The sequence below is a fragment of the Ciconia boyciana genome, chromosome 4, assembly GCF_034638445.1.
Source record: "Ciconia boyciana chromosome 4, ASM3463844v1, whole genome shotgun sequence".
Lineage (NCBI taxonomy): Eukaryota > Metazoa > Chordata > Aves > Ciconiiformes > Ciconiidae > Ciconia > Ciconia boyciana.
The window spans coordinates 33,652,226-33,666,663 of NC_132937.1; the positions used below are offsets into that span (position 1 = coordinate 33,652,226).

General features: G+C 48.5%; 1 protein-coding gene across 5 annotated transcripts in view; it reads left to right on the forward strand.

Annotated features, from left to right (window-relative positions):
• The first annotated feature begins 568 nt into the window (after positions 1-568).
• LOC140651491 (adenomatous polyposis coli protein-like) overlaps positions 569-14,438 on the forward strand; it is a 176,898-nt gene continuing 163,028 nt past the window's right edge. Inside the window, exons 1-2 of one of the 5 annotated variants that reach the window (XM_072860976.1) lie at positions 569-1,263; positions 1,538-1,834. The gene's annotated coding sequence lies outside the window, so the exon portion shown is untranslated. Of the gene's footprint in view, positions 1,264-1,288; positions 1,371-1,464; positions 1,835-14,438 lie in introns of those variants that run through there. The other 4 variants (XM_072860973.1, XM_072860987.1, XM_072860986.1 and 1 more) reach the window with 4 other exon arrangements.

A 14,438-nucleotide genomic window follows, 5' to 3' on the forward strand; every position in this document is an offset into this window, starting at 1 on the left:
ACACTTATGCACATTCTTAAATTTGCCCATGCAAACTTTGTATGCACTTCAGTAGAATAGCTCATGTGTGCAAAGTTAAGTAAACACACAGGTACTCGTGGGACCAGGGCTTAACTTTCTGCCTAAGGGGGAAAAGAATCATGGAATGTAGATTTGTCTAGCAATTAAAATACACAGGTGGACTAGTGTGAACTCCAGAAACTATATACAGCAAAGGCAACTGAAACTTCTTTTATGTTCTACCTTTTTTATTTTACTATTACAGGGCTGTGTTTTTTGAAATTAAATATATTTGTAGCAGGTGCGGTATTTAACAGCATATTCGAGAAAGCATTTCCTGCCAAGGCTACTTTTAAAGCCAACCTCTTCTGGACCCTCACCGATATCTCTTTTACGCTTTGAAACATTTCCCCCTCAAAGTATCGAGATAAAAACAACCCCAAATGTCCTTTCCCCAGCACCCCCGACCTCGGCGGGACGCCGTCCAGCCCGCCCCCGCCCCGCCCTCGGGGTGCGCGGCCCGCCGTTCGGCGGGGCAGCACGGCCCCTAGCAGGGGTCACTGCTGCCGCGGCGCACGGGGCCGCTTCCGCCTGAAGGGACAGCGGGTGGCAGGAGCCCGCGCGGAGCTGGTAGGAGTCAGGACAGTTGCTCCCTCCTTCTCGGGAACCGGCACAGCTGAGTACGGCCTGCCGGAGGCCGCCCTGGCAGAGGGGCAGCAAGGGTCCGGCTTTGCCCTCGCAGTGAGGCGGCGCCGATGCCGGATGGGATGCCGTGAGATGCGAGGCGGTGTGGTGCCGCTGCTCCCCTAGCCCCGGGCCGGCTCCGTAGGCTGCGCCGCTGCTGGGGGCAAGGCGAGCCGGCGGAGTGCGCTGCCGCCGAGGCAGGCGCTGAGCAGCCAGCCCGTGGGCAGCAGCTTCTCTGCGGGGCAGGTGGCGTCCGCCGACCCGTGTCGTGTGTGTAGTGGTGCCGCTCCGCGCCCCCAGGCCACCGCTGCCCGCCCGCGGGGGAGCCCGCCCAGCGCGGAGGACAGGACGAGGCGAGGCGAACGGCGGCGGGCTTCCCCTCGTTTGCGTCGCTCCCGGCGCCCAGCAGCGCTCCCCTCTGGCCCCTGCTCCTCCTGCTGAGGCAGCCGGGGGAGAAGGCGAGCCACGGCGGCGGATAGCACCCTCTGCACATGGCCGCGGACAGCCGAGGGACGCCAGCCCCGCGCCGGCTGAACACCGCCACTACCCCGCTCCGCTAGGAGGGCTCTGCGGCCTGAGGTAACGCGCTCGTCTGACTGGGGCTCCTCCCCCCACCCCACCCCTCGCCGCAGTGGAGAGGGCTTCCTCGGCGCCCGCTCCTCTACACAAAGAAGAGGCGAGGAAATGTGCGTAGACGGGGCGGGTGGGCGCCTTGGTGCCTCCCTGGGGCGGCGGGGGTGGGAGCCGCCGTGACAGCGAGCCGGGGGGCGCAGAGCGGCGAGCTGCCCGCGGACGAGGGCTGTGCCCTGGGTTCTTTCCTACCGCAGGATTTTTTCCTCCCCCTTTTACACAGGGAGCTTCCGGCACCCCTGCCCAGGCTCTTCTGCGGGATGGCCGCAGCAGGGGACTCCCCCGCAGGGCTGGGCGCTGCGCCTTAGCAGCCGTCGGCTTCCAGCCGCCCCGGCGGGGTGCAGAGCCGAGTGCGGCCCAGCTTCGGCTGAACCTCAGCCCCTCCCTCCTCTTCGCCTCATCCTCGGCCATCGCAGCGGGGATGGATTGTTTCTGCGCTGCCCCGGAGAAATTTTATTGCGAAGTTTTGGTTCTGGATGAGTCCAAGTTGACCCTGACCACTCAGCAGCAGGGCATCAAGGTAAGGGCGGGAGGCGCCCGGCGGGGCTGCGGGGGAGCCCCCGAGGAGAGCTGCCGCGAGGTGCGGGTATCCAGTGACGTTTAACTCCCCATCGAGTTTCGGTAGTCGAAAAGGGAGCGGCGATAGGGAAAGGCGGTTTTGGGATCCCGCAGGAGGCGAAAAAATAATTTCGTAACTTTCGTTGCGGTCTCTCAAGGGACAGATTAATCGGGAAGACGCACCTCGGTAGGGCAGACATGGCTTTGGAGAGTCTACTTAGATACTCATTTAAATGAGCAGGTGCCGAACGCTCTGTAGCACCCAGGATACTTAGTACAAGTTTTTGGGGTTTTTTTAACATGCTGAGAAAAAAAAAAGGTCAGAAGGTGGCTGCGTGCACGGGCTGTTGCACACCCTTGTTGAGTCACTCCCACTCTCCCTCTGCCTTTGGCCACTGCTCCCTGCGGTGCTCTCTGGGGCTGCTGGCCCCTCTGTGGAAGACCGCCGGGAGTGAGCAGATTTGGGCGCACCCTCACGACTCCTGGCCTGGAAGGCAGCAGCTCCCGAGCGGAGGGGTGACAATTTCACTTCATCTCTGAGCCCAGCGGCTGGTAGCCTGGTCGGTGGGAAAAGCTGTACACTCCTGCAGCGCACTCTGCACTCTTCAAAGTAGTAATCTGCCAAACTAATGAGTCCTGACAGAGCATGTGAAAATGGAGTTTTTTCTAAAGGCCCTTTAACTTGGTCGGGTTTGGTTAAGCCTGATGACAGGAAGTGGCATATCTCAGACAATTGAAGCTCTTGTTTGAAAGCACAGGGACTTGAATTTATTATTAACATAAGAACATGGTTTCAGTGTTGGATCAGAAAAAAAAATATCAGTTCTTCTAAATTTATTCTTGGAAATAGCTGTTCTATTTTAGCTGAGACATTCAAAGAATAAAAATCATCCTGTGATAGCCTGTATGTTTCAGCTTGAATGATTAAAGTTTGATGAAGCATCTGGGGAAAAGAAAAACTAAAGAGGGGGAGCCAGAATAAATTTAACTACCAGCCCTACATGTATTGATAATTGCCAAGCTTTGCCGAATCAAGTACTTGCAAATAGACTCATAAATCCATATTTATCACAGAGTAGTAAGCAAATCCCAGTTATGTTTTAATTCAGGGCCTACCTAGGGTTTTTGAAATCTAAGTTTAGACACTTGTGGAAAAACTTACATTTATATATGCAGATGTGGGTATATCTATTATGCACGCATATACGTTTTTGTTGCCTGTAAATGTGCAATCAGGTTATTAAAACACTAACCTGCAAAGATAGTCCTACGGTTAGCTTCATGAATCCAAACCCTGAAAGGTGAGGGGTTTATGCAGTGTCTAATAAAAATAAATGCCCCATGGGAAAGAAAGGGTGTGAAGATGTAGCTTCTTTTTAAGAGTGTATGACTTGCAATGTTGGGAAAGGTCTAGTTAAAGCTGAGGGTGTGGTTTCCTGCCATATTTAGTGTGGCCTGACTGGTATGATGCTGAAGGTTTGGTCCATTCCATCTGCACCTTCTCTATTGAATCTAACCCCTGAGTAGTCATAGGGTGAGTTAGAACAAAAGTAACAGGTTTTTACTATTTTGGGGTAGGCACTGGGACTGTACAGCAGAGGACTTTAGGGAAAGGAGAACCTCTCTTTTTGTAGCAGTCTGGGTGGTTTGTTTTTTTATTAAATTTGTATAATGTGTGTGGTGGGTTGACCCTGGCCAGCAGCCAAGCACCCACACAGCTGCTTGCTCAGACCCCCCCAACAGCGGGATGGGGGAGAGAATAAGAAGAGCAAAACCGAGAAAGCTCGTGGATCGAGATAAAGACAGTGGAAAATTGAAGGAAAGAGGAAACAAAAAGCAAACACCACCAAGCGATGCAAAGGCAATCATCACTCACCACCTCCCACAAGCAGACCAATGCCTAGCCAGTCTCTGAGCAACGGCCACCTTGGAAGCCAAACTCTCCCCCCACTCTTCTTCCTCTACCCCATTTTTTATTACTGAGCATGACATATGGTATGGAATATCCCTTTGGCCAATTCAGGTCAGCTGTCCTGGCTGTGCCCCCTCCCAACATCTTGCTCACCCCTTGCTGGGGGGGGGGCAGGGCAGAGTGGGAAAGAGAGAAAGTCTTGATGCTGTGCAAGCACTGTTCAGCAATAGGTAAAACACTGGTGTGTTATCAGCACTGGTTTAGCGACAAATCCAAAACACAGCACCATACAAGCTGCTATGAAGAAAGCTAACTCCATCCCAGCCAGACCCAGTACAATCTCCACCCCTTATTCCATACCATTTGTGTCATGCTGTATTGGGTTTGCGTGGCAAGGTTTTGGTAGTGGGGGGGGGGCTACAGGGGTGGCTTCTGTGAGAAGATGCCAGAAGCTTCCCCCATGTCCAATAGAGCCAATGCCAGCCGGCTCCAAGATGGACCTGCCGCTGGCCAAGGCTGAGCCAATCAGTGATGGTGGTAGCGCCTCTGTGATAACATATTTAAGAAGGGGGGAAAAAAAACCCTGCACAACACCAGCAGCAGTCAGAAGAGAGGAGTGTGAACATGTGAGAGAAATAACTATGCAGACACCAAGGTCAGTGAAGAAGGAGGGGGAGGAGGTGCTCCAGGTGCCTGAGCAGAGATTCCCCTGCAGCCTGTGGTGAAGACCATGGTGAGGCAGGCTGTCCCCCTGCAGCCCATGGAGGTCCACGGTGGAGCAGATATCCCGTGGAGGACCCCACGCTGGAGCAGGTGGATGTGCCCTGAAGGAGGCTGTGACCCTGTGGAGAGCCCATGCTGGAGCAGGCTCCTGGCAGGACCTGTGTACTCATGGAGAGAGGAGCCCACGCTGGAGCAGGTTTTCTGGCAGGATTTGTGACCCTGTGGGGGACCCACGCTGGAGCAGTCTGTTCCTGAAGAACTGCACCCCATGGGAAGGACCCACGTTGGAGAAGTTCATGGAGGACTGTCTCCCGTGGGAGGGACCCCATGCTGGAGCAGGGGAAGAGTGTGAGGAGTCCTGTGAGAGACTGAAAGAGTTAATGTCTCAAACATTGTGGCGACTTGAGGACTTGAGGTGCTATTTGCATGGTGACGGCAGGTCGGCGAGCACGGGGTGGGGGAGAGCGAGAGCGGTGGGGGAGAACGAGAGCGGGATGTGGAGAGCGCGTCGGAGGATGCGCGGTTCCAGGTTCTGCCGGACCTGACCATATATGGCCAGAGGTCACACAGAGTTCATCTGAGGAAGGGGCTTGCAACTGCCCGAGAGACCCCTCGCGACCACCCCCCTCCCCCAGCGCCTGCGCAGAAGATTGAGAACTTTCTAGAACAAGAACCATGTAAGTCCTGAAGGGGCGTACCTGGAGGCAGGGATTAGCCTATAAAAGGCTCGCCCCCCCCCCCCCCCCGGGAAGCGCACGCGCGCCCACCACTGGAGGATTGCCACGCCTGTCATCGTCATCGCGGGATCCAAGGGTGGTGATACTTTTTCTTTCTCTTTCCTCCTCTCTTTTCCTTTCCTTTTCTTGCTTCTCTCTTCCTCTGCTCTTTCCAATATGTATGCAAGTTTGGGAAAAATTGTGACGGGTTGCCCGGAAAATAGCTCCATTGCCAAACCGCCTTTGTTCGTTCGTTAAGCTCGCCAGTTCGTTAAGTTTGTCCGTTTGTGGAATTTGCCAGTTAATAAAGTTGCTGGCCAGACTGTTCCTCTGGGTCATTGTCGTGACTCTACCGACCACGCGGCTCTGCCGAGCAGAGATCGGCTTTTGTCGGTACACAAACAGTTGGGGAATCGAAAAATTTCACCCCTCTCGCAACCCACCAAGTGGGACGAGACAAGTCCTCCCCCTGAGGAGGAAGGAGCGGCAGAGACAACGTGTGATGAACTGACCACAACCCCCATTCCTCGTCCCCCTGCGCCGCTCAGGGGGAGGAGGTAGAGAAAATCAGGAGTAAAGTTGAGCCCAGGAAGAAGGGAGAGGTGTGTGTGGGGGTGTTTTAAGATTTAGTTTTTATTTCTCATTACCCTACTCTGATTTGATTGGCAAAAATTAAATTAATTTTTTAGTCGAGTCGAGTCTGTTTTGCCTGTGACAGTAATTGGTGAGTGATCTCTCCCTGTCCTTATCTCAACCCACAAGCCTTTCATTATATTTTCTCTCCCCTGTCCAGTTGAGGAGGGGGAGTGATAGAGTGGCTTTGGTGGGCACGTGGCATCCAGCCAGGGTCAACCCACCACACATGCTCAGGTCCTACACTATCCAATATATCCTCATCAACGACACCCCCCCCCGTCCTTTGACATATACACTGATATAATTCCCTTAGTCTATGGGGCATCCCCAAAAAATGTCCATTCAAATGTCCATAAAAGTCTGTTCAGTTCATTTAGTCCATGACTTGGGCTTTAACCAGTTACCGTGGTCACTCAGGACAGGAGAGGCAGCATGTTGTGTTGGGTTGTTGGGCATCAAAACCAGTTCGGGTTGGATCACTACTGCACTTGCTCATTTTCTTGTGAGACTCATCCTCCATTTTTTCAAGTGGTTCCTGCTGCATTACTTCCTATAACATACAACTCAAATTGTGGGTCATTTTCCCCCAAGATTAAGTCTCATTGATGCACACACCAGATTTCCCCATCCTCACGCATTACTTACCAAGTGCAGCCAGGTACTTGGGCAAAAGCAGTCCCACAAATGGTTTGTCTTTTCCTGAGCAGGGGGCAACCCATGCTGCCTTTCCCAGCCAGTTCCCTATGTGCACTACCAGAACCTTATCTCCTCCCACAGTATGCAGGGGCTTTGTTTGGGCAGGGCCAGTTTGGTTAGCAGATCCCCTGGTGTTAACCAGCCAAGTGGCTTCTGCTAAATTTATCTTCTCAGTTATTGAGTCTCTTCAAGAGATATCATGTGGTTCCAATTCTTAGAGATTTTATTTCTTGAGAGGGAGGGGAAGAGTTGCAATTCTGCAGTTGAATAAACTAAAATGGATAAAATATCAACAGGTGGTATTTAACTATACTAAATGCTCTAATACAAGAAATGGAGCCCCCTGCTACCAAAACCTTTCCATGTACACCCAGTACAACTTTATATATCACGGAAGTACCACTTAACCCCTTAACATACCAAGTGAGTGGTATGCTGGTCAGAATATTGCTACTAGATGGTATGACCTAATAAAATAATGTTATCTGAACATACACTGTAAACAGAGTCTTCCAAGAAGAATTAGTGTATCTATTCTATTCATCGCTTCTCTTATAATGAAACTTTGCTGTTGGCCTGTTGTCACACATATGTCTAATTAAATAGGACTTAAATGGCACAGAAATAGTGCTCAGAGAGGAATTTCAGGGAATACTTCAAAAGTGCAATTACCAGAAGGCTTAAATCTAACTAGAAAGCTTGTACACTAGAGATGTAGCTAATGTTTTAAAGAACTTTTTTCCAGCCAAAGAGCTATAAACATAAAATAGGGATGTTTAAAAATATTTTTAACTTCTCCTGGAAATAGAAAACAAACATATTTGCCTTAAATAACATTTTCAAGAAAAATAAGTAGAATAGTTGCCTAGATTCCTGTTACATATATGCTACAGGTGACAATTCTATCCGAGATGGCGAATCACTAACAAATATGCTTCATATTAGTATTTTCTAAGGACCCAAAGAGGTTTCCTTGACTTTTGATAACAAATTTGTGCAACAAGGCATGCCAATTTCCTTCTGCAAGGACAATTACTCCAATTCTTAACAGAGTCAATATCCATCTGCAGTCATGTATAATATCAAAACACTACTGACATGTTTTATGACATCAACAAATAAGCTATACCTACTTGGAAGGTAATACCTTACTATAAAATCTGCCTAAATTATTGGTTAGCTATGTGAAGACTAGTCAAAATAACAGTCCTGGAAAAGTGATTGTTTTGTTTCAGTTAACAGCTAATTCTTATCTTAGTTTTAGTACAAGGCTTGTAGCAACCTGTTTCTTAATTGATATCCTGAACACCTTTCTTAGAGCTACTCCATCTCACAGTGGGAAAAGATGCCTCAATCTGATACCATATACCTTGGTCAGACATACCATACCAGAACCTGATGAATAGCCTCCTTTAATCCAAAATCTTTTGGACACTAGAACTGCCATTGCTTTATTATCTCAAAACATGTACTCTCCAAAATATCTCTCTCCATTAATGTATTACAGGGAAACATTAAAAAAAAAAAAAAAGATTGTGGGATATTCAATGCCCTTTCCTGATTATCTAGCTATTGTCAGCCTACAGTAAACCTAAAGGTTGGACAGCCAATTTCCACATTTTCACACAACAATGCTCTTTTCTTAGATCATAAAGACATAAAAGGAGAACAACAAGACAGCACTGGTAACAGTGAGAAAACAGAAACAAACTATAAGAAACAAGTCAGTTTAAGCAACTACAAAGAAGACATCATCACTAACACCTCCAGACAGCATGGCCCAGGGTAGACTGGCCAGCTGCTACCAGCTTCTTTACTTACCTTACTTCCGGCTCTGATAAGTGACCTGTTGCATGACCTTAGAAAAGTCACTTGACCTCTTTGCACCTCAGCTTCCCCACCTGGGAGCAGAAAAAAACCAACCTTTTCCTTTCCCTGACAAGCTCTTTTAAGGCCACAAAGAGTCAAGTACCTCTAAACTGCACTCAAAGCCTTAATCTTGTATCAGCTCTGCTCATTGTTTTAATCTGAAGTACAACTTAAAGCCCACTTCTGTAGTACCAAGAATGCACTAATAAAAATGGTAATTCACGAATGTATTTGCTGGTTGTAGTTGCTGTCAAACTTAGCAAGCCAGAAATATCTATAATGAAAACCAAGCAATGCATTTTCAAAATGCAGTTGAGAGACAAGTACCTACTTCGTGCCTTTATTTCAGATTCACTGAAGGAACCAAGTTGCCTAAGACTCCTAGTCACAGAGCTCAGTCTTCTGCCCTTAGAAGCAAACAACAGAACTAAATCCACTACAATCAAGTCAGTAGGCAGACAGTAAATAGCTATTAAGGTGTAGTTTTCATTTCTAGCAGACGTGCATCCGCTTGTAAGAAGAAAAAGGAACAAAGTTGCTTTTATAACCACTTAAAATCTCTGTTCTTGTAATAGTTTAAGATTTGTAAAACAATACCAAAAGGATAAGTTCCTATGTAGTTATAAACTGAATTAAAAATGTAAAGACAGAAGAAAGACCAGATCCAGGATCTGATGTTCTAAGGACATCTTTGATATAGAATAAAATACATAAACCCAGTTATAATCTGTACCTTGTACCAAAACTGAAATACTATAAAAACAAATACAAGACCCTGAATTTTAGATGTGTATATGCTAACAAAGGAATTGAAACAAAACATTCAGAAAAGGCTTATACATCTGCTTTATTTAAAGGTTAAAATGGCACATAACAGACCATCGCAAATTTTAAAGTCTGTTTTACTAAGAAATAATTGTACAACTTTAATGGAAAACTCTAGAATAAAAGCAAGACAGATGATCCCTGCACAGTTTAAAATGTCGCAAACCAGGACTCAGCTGCAAGAGCCAGTTCTGCCCTCCTCCTGTTGTGAAATGGATCAGGGCACTGATCCAGCTGAAGACTAACCCGACAAAGGGAAAAACAGGGGTCACTCTTCATCTGAACCTGCAATGCTCTATTCTCTCCCCTGTCCCACTGCAGCAGGGGTGTGGGGTGGGGGTGAGTGAGTGGTTATGTGGGTGCTTGGCTGCTAGCCATGGTGCCCACCACAGTCTTTTTTGGTGCCCAGCATGGGACTCGAAGGGGTTCGAGATAACAACAGGTTTGATCGGAGTGTGCTAGACATTTTATAGCAGTTATATGGCAGGGTTTGATAATGGCTGCTTTCAGCCTTTTCTGTTTGCTGTGTTGTTTTGTTTTGCCTAGGAGACCTGTGATAAAAGCAGTGGCCTTGAGCCTGGTCTGGCATTTGGCCTCTGCATTGCTGCTGTCCCAATACTCCACGAACCATCTGGTGGAGACAATCAGCAATTACACCTTCCCCCTCTTCTCCAGAATAGGTCTTTCCGGCCTTGTTGCAATGGACCCTCAGTTTCTTGAACATCTCTACATAATAAAAATGTTCATACTGGTGTGTGCTGTGAGTCCGATTTTGATTTTTGCATTGACTATTTGTAAGGGTAACAATAGAGCCCCTGTGGCCCCCTACCGCTGCCGCCCTGCGCCCGTTGCTGCCATCTCAGACTCTGAATCCAATAATCCGAGTTCAAATTTTGGTGGAACCTCCAGTAACCAACCAGTTGGGGATGACACACAAAAACGTGCCCTGAGGCAGTTGATTCCTGGGTGGCAAGGTGTGTGGAAGAGTTTGGGCAGGTGCCTAGAGCGGTTTTTACCTCTGATGGCCTAGGAGTTTACGCTTGAACAGGCATGGAAACCTGTTGAAATGGCGGACCACTTGGAGGAAGGATGCCTTCCCTACACCAAAGACAGACAGCAATTTCTAGCACTGTGTTGGGGACTGGTCTATGCCTACCATGCCTGTGTTCAACATCCTCAAAGGAACAAGAGGGTTGCTGGATCTGAGGACATACAAACGGACACTGTGAGGGTCGCTGGATCTGAGGATATACAAACAGGCACTGTGGCTAAACCAGAGACCCAACCCTCAACTATAACAGTTGCTCCTGTGGTCAAGAAGAAACAATGGAACATGGAAGCAGAGATTGACCCAGTTAGTAAGAGAGGAAGCAGATCCTCCTGAGAGGGAGCTGTGAGATATGCGGAAAGATTACAGCTGCCAGCCAGGCTAGCAGATTGCTGCCTGTTTGCTCCAGTGCTGGGATACTGGGGCCACAGTCAGGAATTAGAAGGTGGGGAAGCCCGTCAGCTGGGATGGGCCCTAGCTAGGGACTGGGGAATCAGAAAAGGGATCATAAGAGGGGCAATAATCTGCAGCTTCTGAAGGTGGCTCCTGTCAAGCATGAAGGCAAGGTATCCTCAAGGAAGATCCATCCTGTAAACTACTGAGGCAAGTGGACCACCGCTAAGCAAGATATCCAGTACCTGAGGGAATTAGCAGTGGTAGAGAACATCTACAGTGACCTGAACAACAATCAGGGCTCCAAAGATCCAGATGAAGTGCAGTGCACACAGGCCATGTGGCAGAGATTAGTACAGAACACATCGGTGTTCTATACCAACACCCTGGCGATAATGGACTGAACAGACATCAAGGCACCAACTGTGGAGAGACTGTCCCACCAGCTCTGGCAATTCAAAGAGAATGTCTCTTCCTCCTTGCCCCCACGGGCCTGTGTCTCAGCTGTGAAGAGACTGTCCTGCCAGTTCCAGCAACTTGAAGAAAATATGTCTTCCTCCTTGCCCATACAGGCGAGCATCTCAGCTATCAAGGGAGCCACATGGAGTCAACCTTTCTCTGCTCAAGGCACACTGCGTGCCGCCCCGTGATTCTATCTGCATGACCACAGGGAGGACATGAGAAAGTGGGACAGTGCACCTACGTCAGACTTACAAGCATGTTGTGGTGTGTTGACCTTGGCTGTCTGCCAGACCCCCACCCAGCTGCTCTCTCACTCCCCCTCCTCAGCAAGACGGGGGAGAAAATAAGAAGGAAAAAAAAAAGGCTCGTGGGTCGAGATAAAGACAAGGGAGATCACTTACCAATTACCATCACGAGCAAAACAGACTGGACTTGGGGAAAATTAATTTAATTTATTGCCAATTAAAAATAGAGTAGGATAGTGAGAAACAAAGACAAAAAACTAAAACAACTTGCCCCCACCCCTTCTTCCAAGGCTTAACTCCAGTCCCTCATTCCCAACTCTTCTACTTTCTCTCCCCTGACCCCAAGCAGTGCAGGGGAGATGGGAAATGGGGGTTGCGGTCAGTCCATAGCAGCTCCTCTCTGCCGCTCCTTCCTCGTCCCACTTTTCCCTTGCTCCAGCATGGGTCCTTCCCATGGGCTGCAGTCCTTCATGAACTGCTGCAGCATGGATCCTTTCCATGGGTTACAGTCCTTCAGGAACAGACTGCTCCAGCGTGGGTCCCCCACAGGGTCACAGTTCCTGCCAGAAAAGCTGCTTCTGCATGGGCTTCTCTCCACAGACTGCAGTTCTTGCAACAATGGGTCTAACTTTTATGCCTTTGCCCCAAAGTCTGCCTCAGTAATTCTGTCATCTTGTTGGGCTGGGGCTGGATGCAGGAGTCTCTCAGTCCAGCTCACAGGATTGGGCTCTTCTTTGCATGACAGGATTTGTACCAGGGACCCCTGGGTGGGCTTCCTAGTAGAGGGCCGTAGCCCTCGGGTGTGTTCCGACTTGTCCACGCACCCCACCCCCCACCCCGCTTTTGGTGCCCCTCCACCCTCTTGAAGTCCGCTCCCCCCCAAACATGTCAGGGCTTGTTCTGCAGCCTGGTAAAGTGGGGGGACCCCGACCTGGCCTGTGCTGGTTTTGGCTGGGATAGAGTTAATTTTCTTCATAGTAGCTAGTATGGGGCTATGTTTTGGATTTGTGCTGGAAACAGTGTTGATAATACAGGGATGTTTTAGTTATTGCTGAGCAGTGCTTACACAGAGTCAAGGCCTTTTCTGCTTCTCGCACCACCCCACCAGCGAGTAGGCTGGGGGTGCACGAGAAGTTGGGAGGGGACACGGCTGGGACAGCTGACCCCAACTGACCAAAGGGATATTCCATACCATATGACATCATGCTCAGCAATAAAACTAGGGGGGATGTTGGGGGGGGGGGGCGCTGCTTGGGGACAGGCTGGGCATCGGTCAATTGGTGGTGAGCAATTTTTTTCATTTGCATCACTTGTCTTTCTTGGGTTTTATTTCTCTCTCTTTGTTATTTTCCTTTTCATTACTATTACTATTACTATTATTATTATTATTATTATTATTATTATTATTATTATTTCAGTTAGTAAACTGTTCTTATCTCAACCCACGAGTTTTCTTACTTTTACCCTTCCGATTCTCTCCCCCATCCCACTGGGGGGGGGGTGAGCGAGCAGCTGTGTGGTGCTTAGTTGCCAGCCGGGGTTAAATCACAACAGTCCTTTTTGACACCCAACATGGGGCTCGAAGGGTTTGAGATAATAACAGATTAACCAGAGCATATTAGAAGGGATTTATATCTGTTAACAGTTGCGGGTCACAATATTGATTCGTCTGTTCTCGATATTAGTTTATCTGATCTGCACCATGCTCTTTTTTTTTTGCTGTACATGTTAAAGATCGGTGTTGGTTTTTGCAGTTTGCTGTGCTCTGCAGTGATTGGTGATGTTTTGCCTGTGAGATTTGTTATTAAAACAGTGACCTTGAGCTTAATCTGGTATTTGGGCTCTGTACTGAAGCCATTACTGTACTTCGGGTACCATCTCATGGAGACAATTAGCAATTATACTTCTTCCTCTGAGAGGTTCTTTGTGGAGGAAATACAGAATGGCACCTTCGCTACCTTCTTCTGTGATGTTTTCTCCCTCGTTACAATAACTTCTCAGTATCTTGAACATCCTTGGGTAATCAAAATACTTCTATTGGTATTTCTTAGGAATATTGTTTCAGTTTTGTCTAAGGTTAACAAGCAATTTAGGAATATGACCCAGGCTCTGCAACAGTATGGTCATGGGTGGCAAGGCACGTGGGAGAATATGGGCAGGTATCTAGAGAACTTCTCACCTCCAATGGTCTGGAACTTCACTCCCGAACAACTGCAGGATCCTGATGAAGTGATAGAATGTTTGAAAAAAAAAATTGCCCTGGCTATTCCGAAGAGGCACAATTTACCGCACTGTGCTGGGCCCTGGTCAGCATCTACCAAACGCTGCTTGATATTATGCATCACCCTCAAGGAGAAGAGAGGGAAAACATACCAACAGACACTATGGCTAAACCAGACACTATATCAGTCGCCCCTATAACTAAAAAGAAACAATGGAAGCGGAAGTCAGCTCGTTTAGTAAGGGATGAAGCAGCTTCTCCTAAGAGGGAGCAGGAGAAAGAATCAGAAGAGGCAGCCTGTTCTGCAGCAGAGCAGTCACAAGAACAGGAGGAGGAAGGGACTGAAATCATAAATGAGGCAGAAACCACCTGATCCCTATCCCTAAGTGAGCTGCAAGATATACGAAAAGATTTCAGCCGTCAACCAGGTGAGCTAATTCTCAGCTGGTTACCCCAATGCTGGGATATTGGGGCCAATAGTCAGGAATTAGAGGGTAAGGAACCCCAGCAGCTGGGATCCCTTGCTAAGGATAAGGCCATTGACAAAGGGATTGGAAAAAAGGCAGGAGTCCTCAGCCTTTGGAGGTGACTCCTGTCAAGTGTGAAGGACAGGTATCCCTTCAAAGAAGAACTTGCAAATTCCCGAAGCAAATGGACCACCATTGAGGGAGGTATCCAGTATCTGAGGGAATTAGCCGTGGTGGAGGTGATCTATAACAACCTGGATGACGACCAGGCATCCAAATACCCGGATTAAATCTGGCGCACACGGTCCATGTGGTGAAAGTTTGTATGAAATGCACCGACGTCATACGCCCAC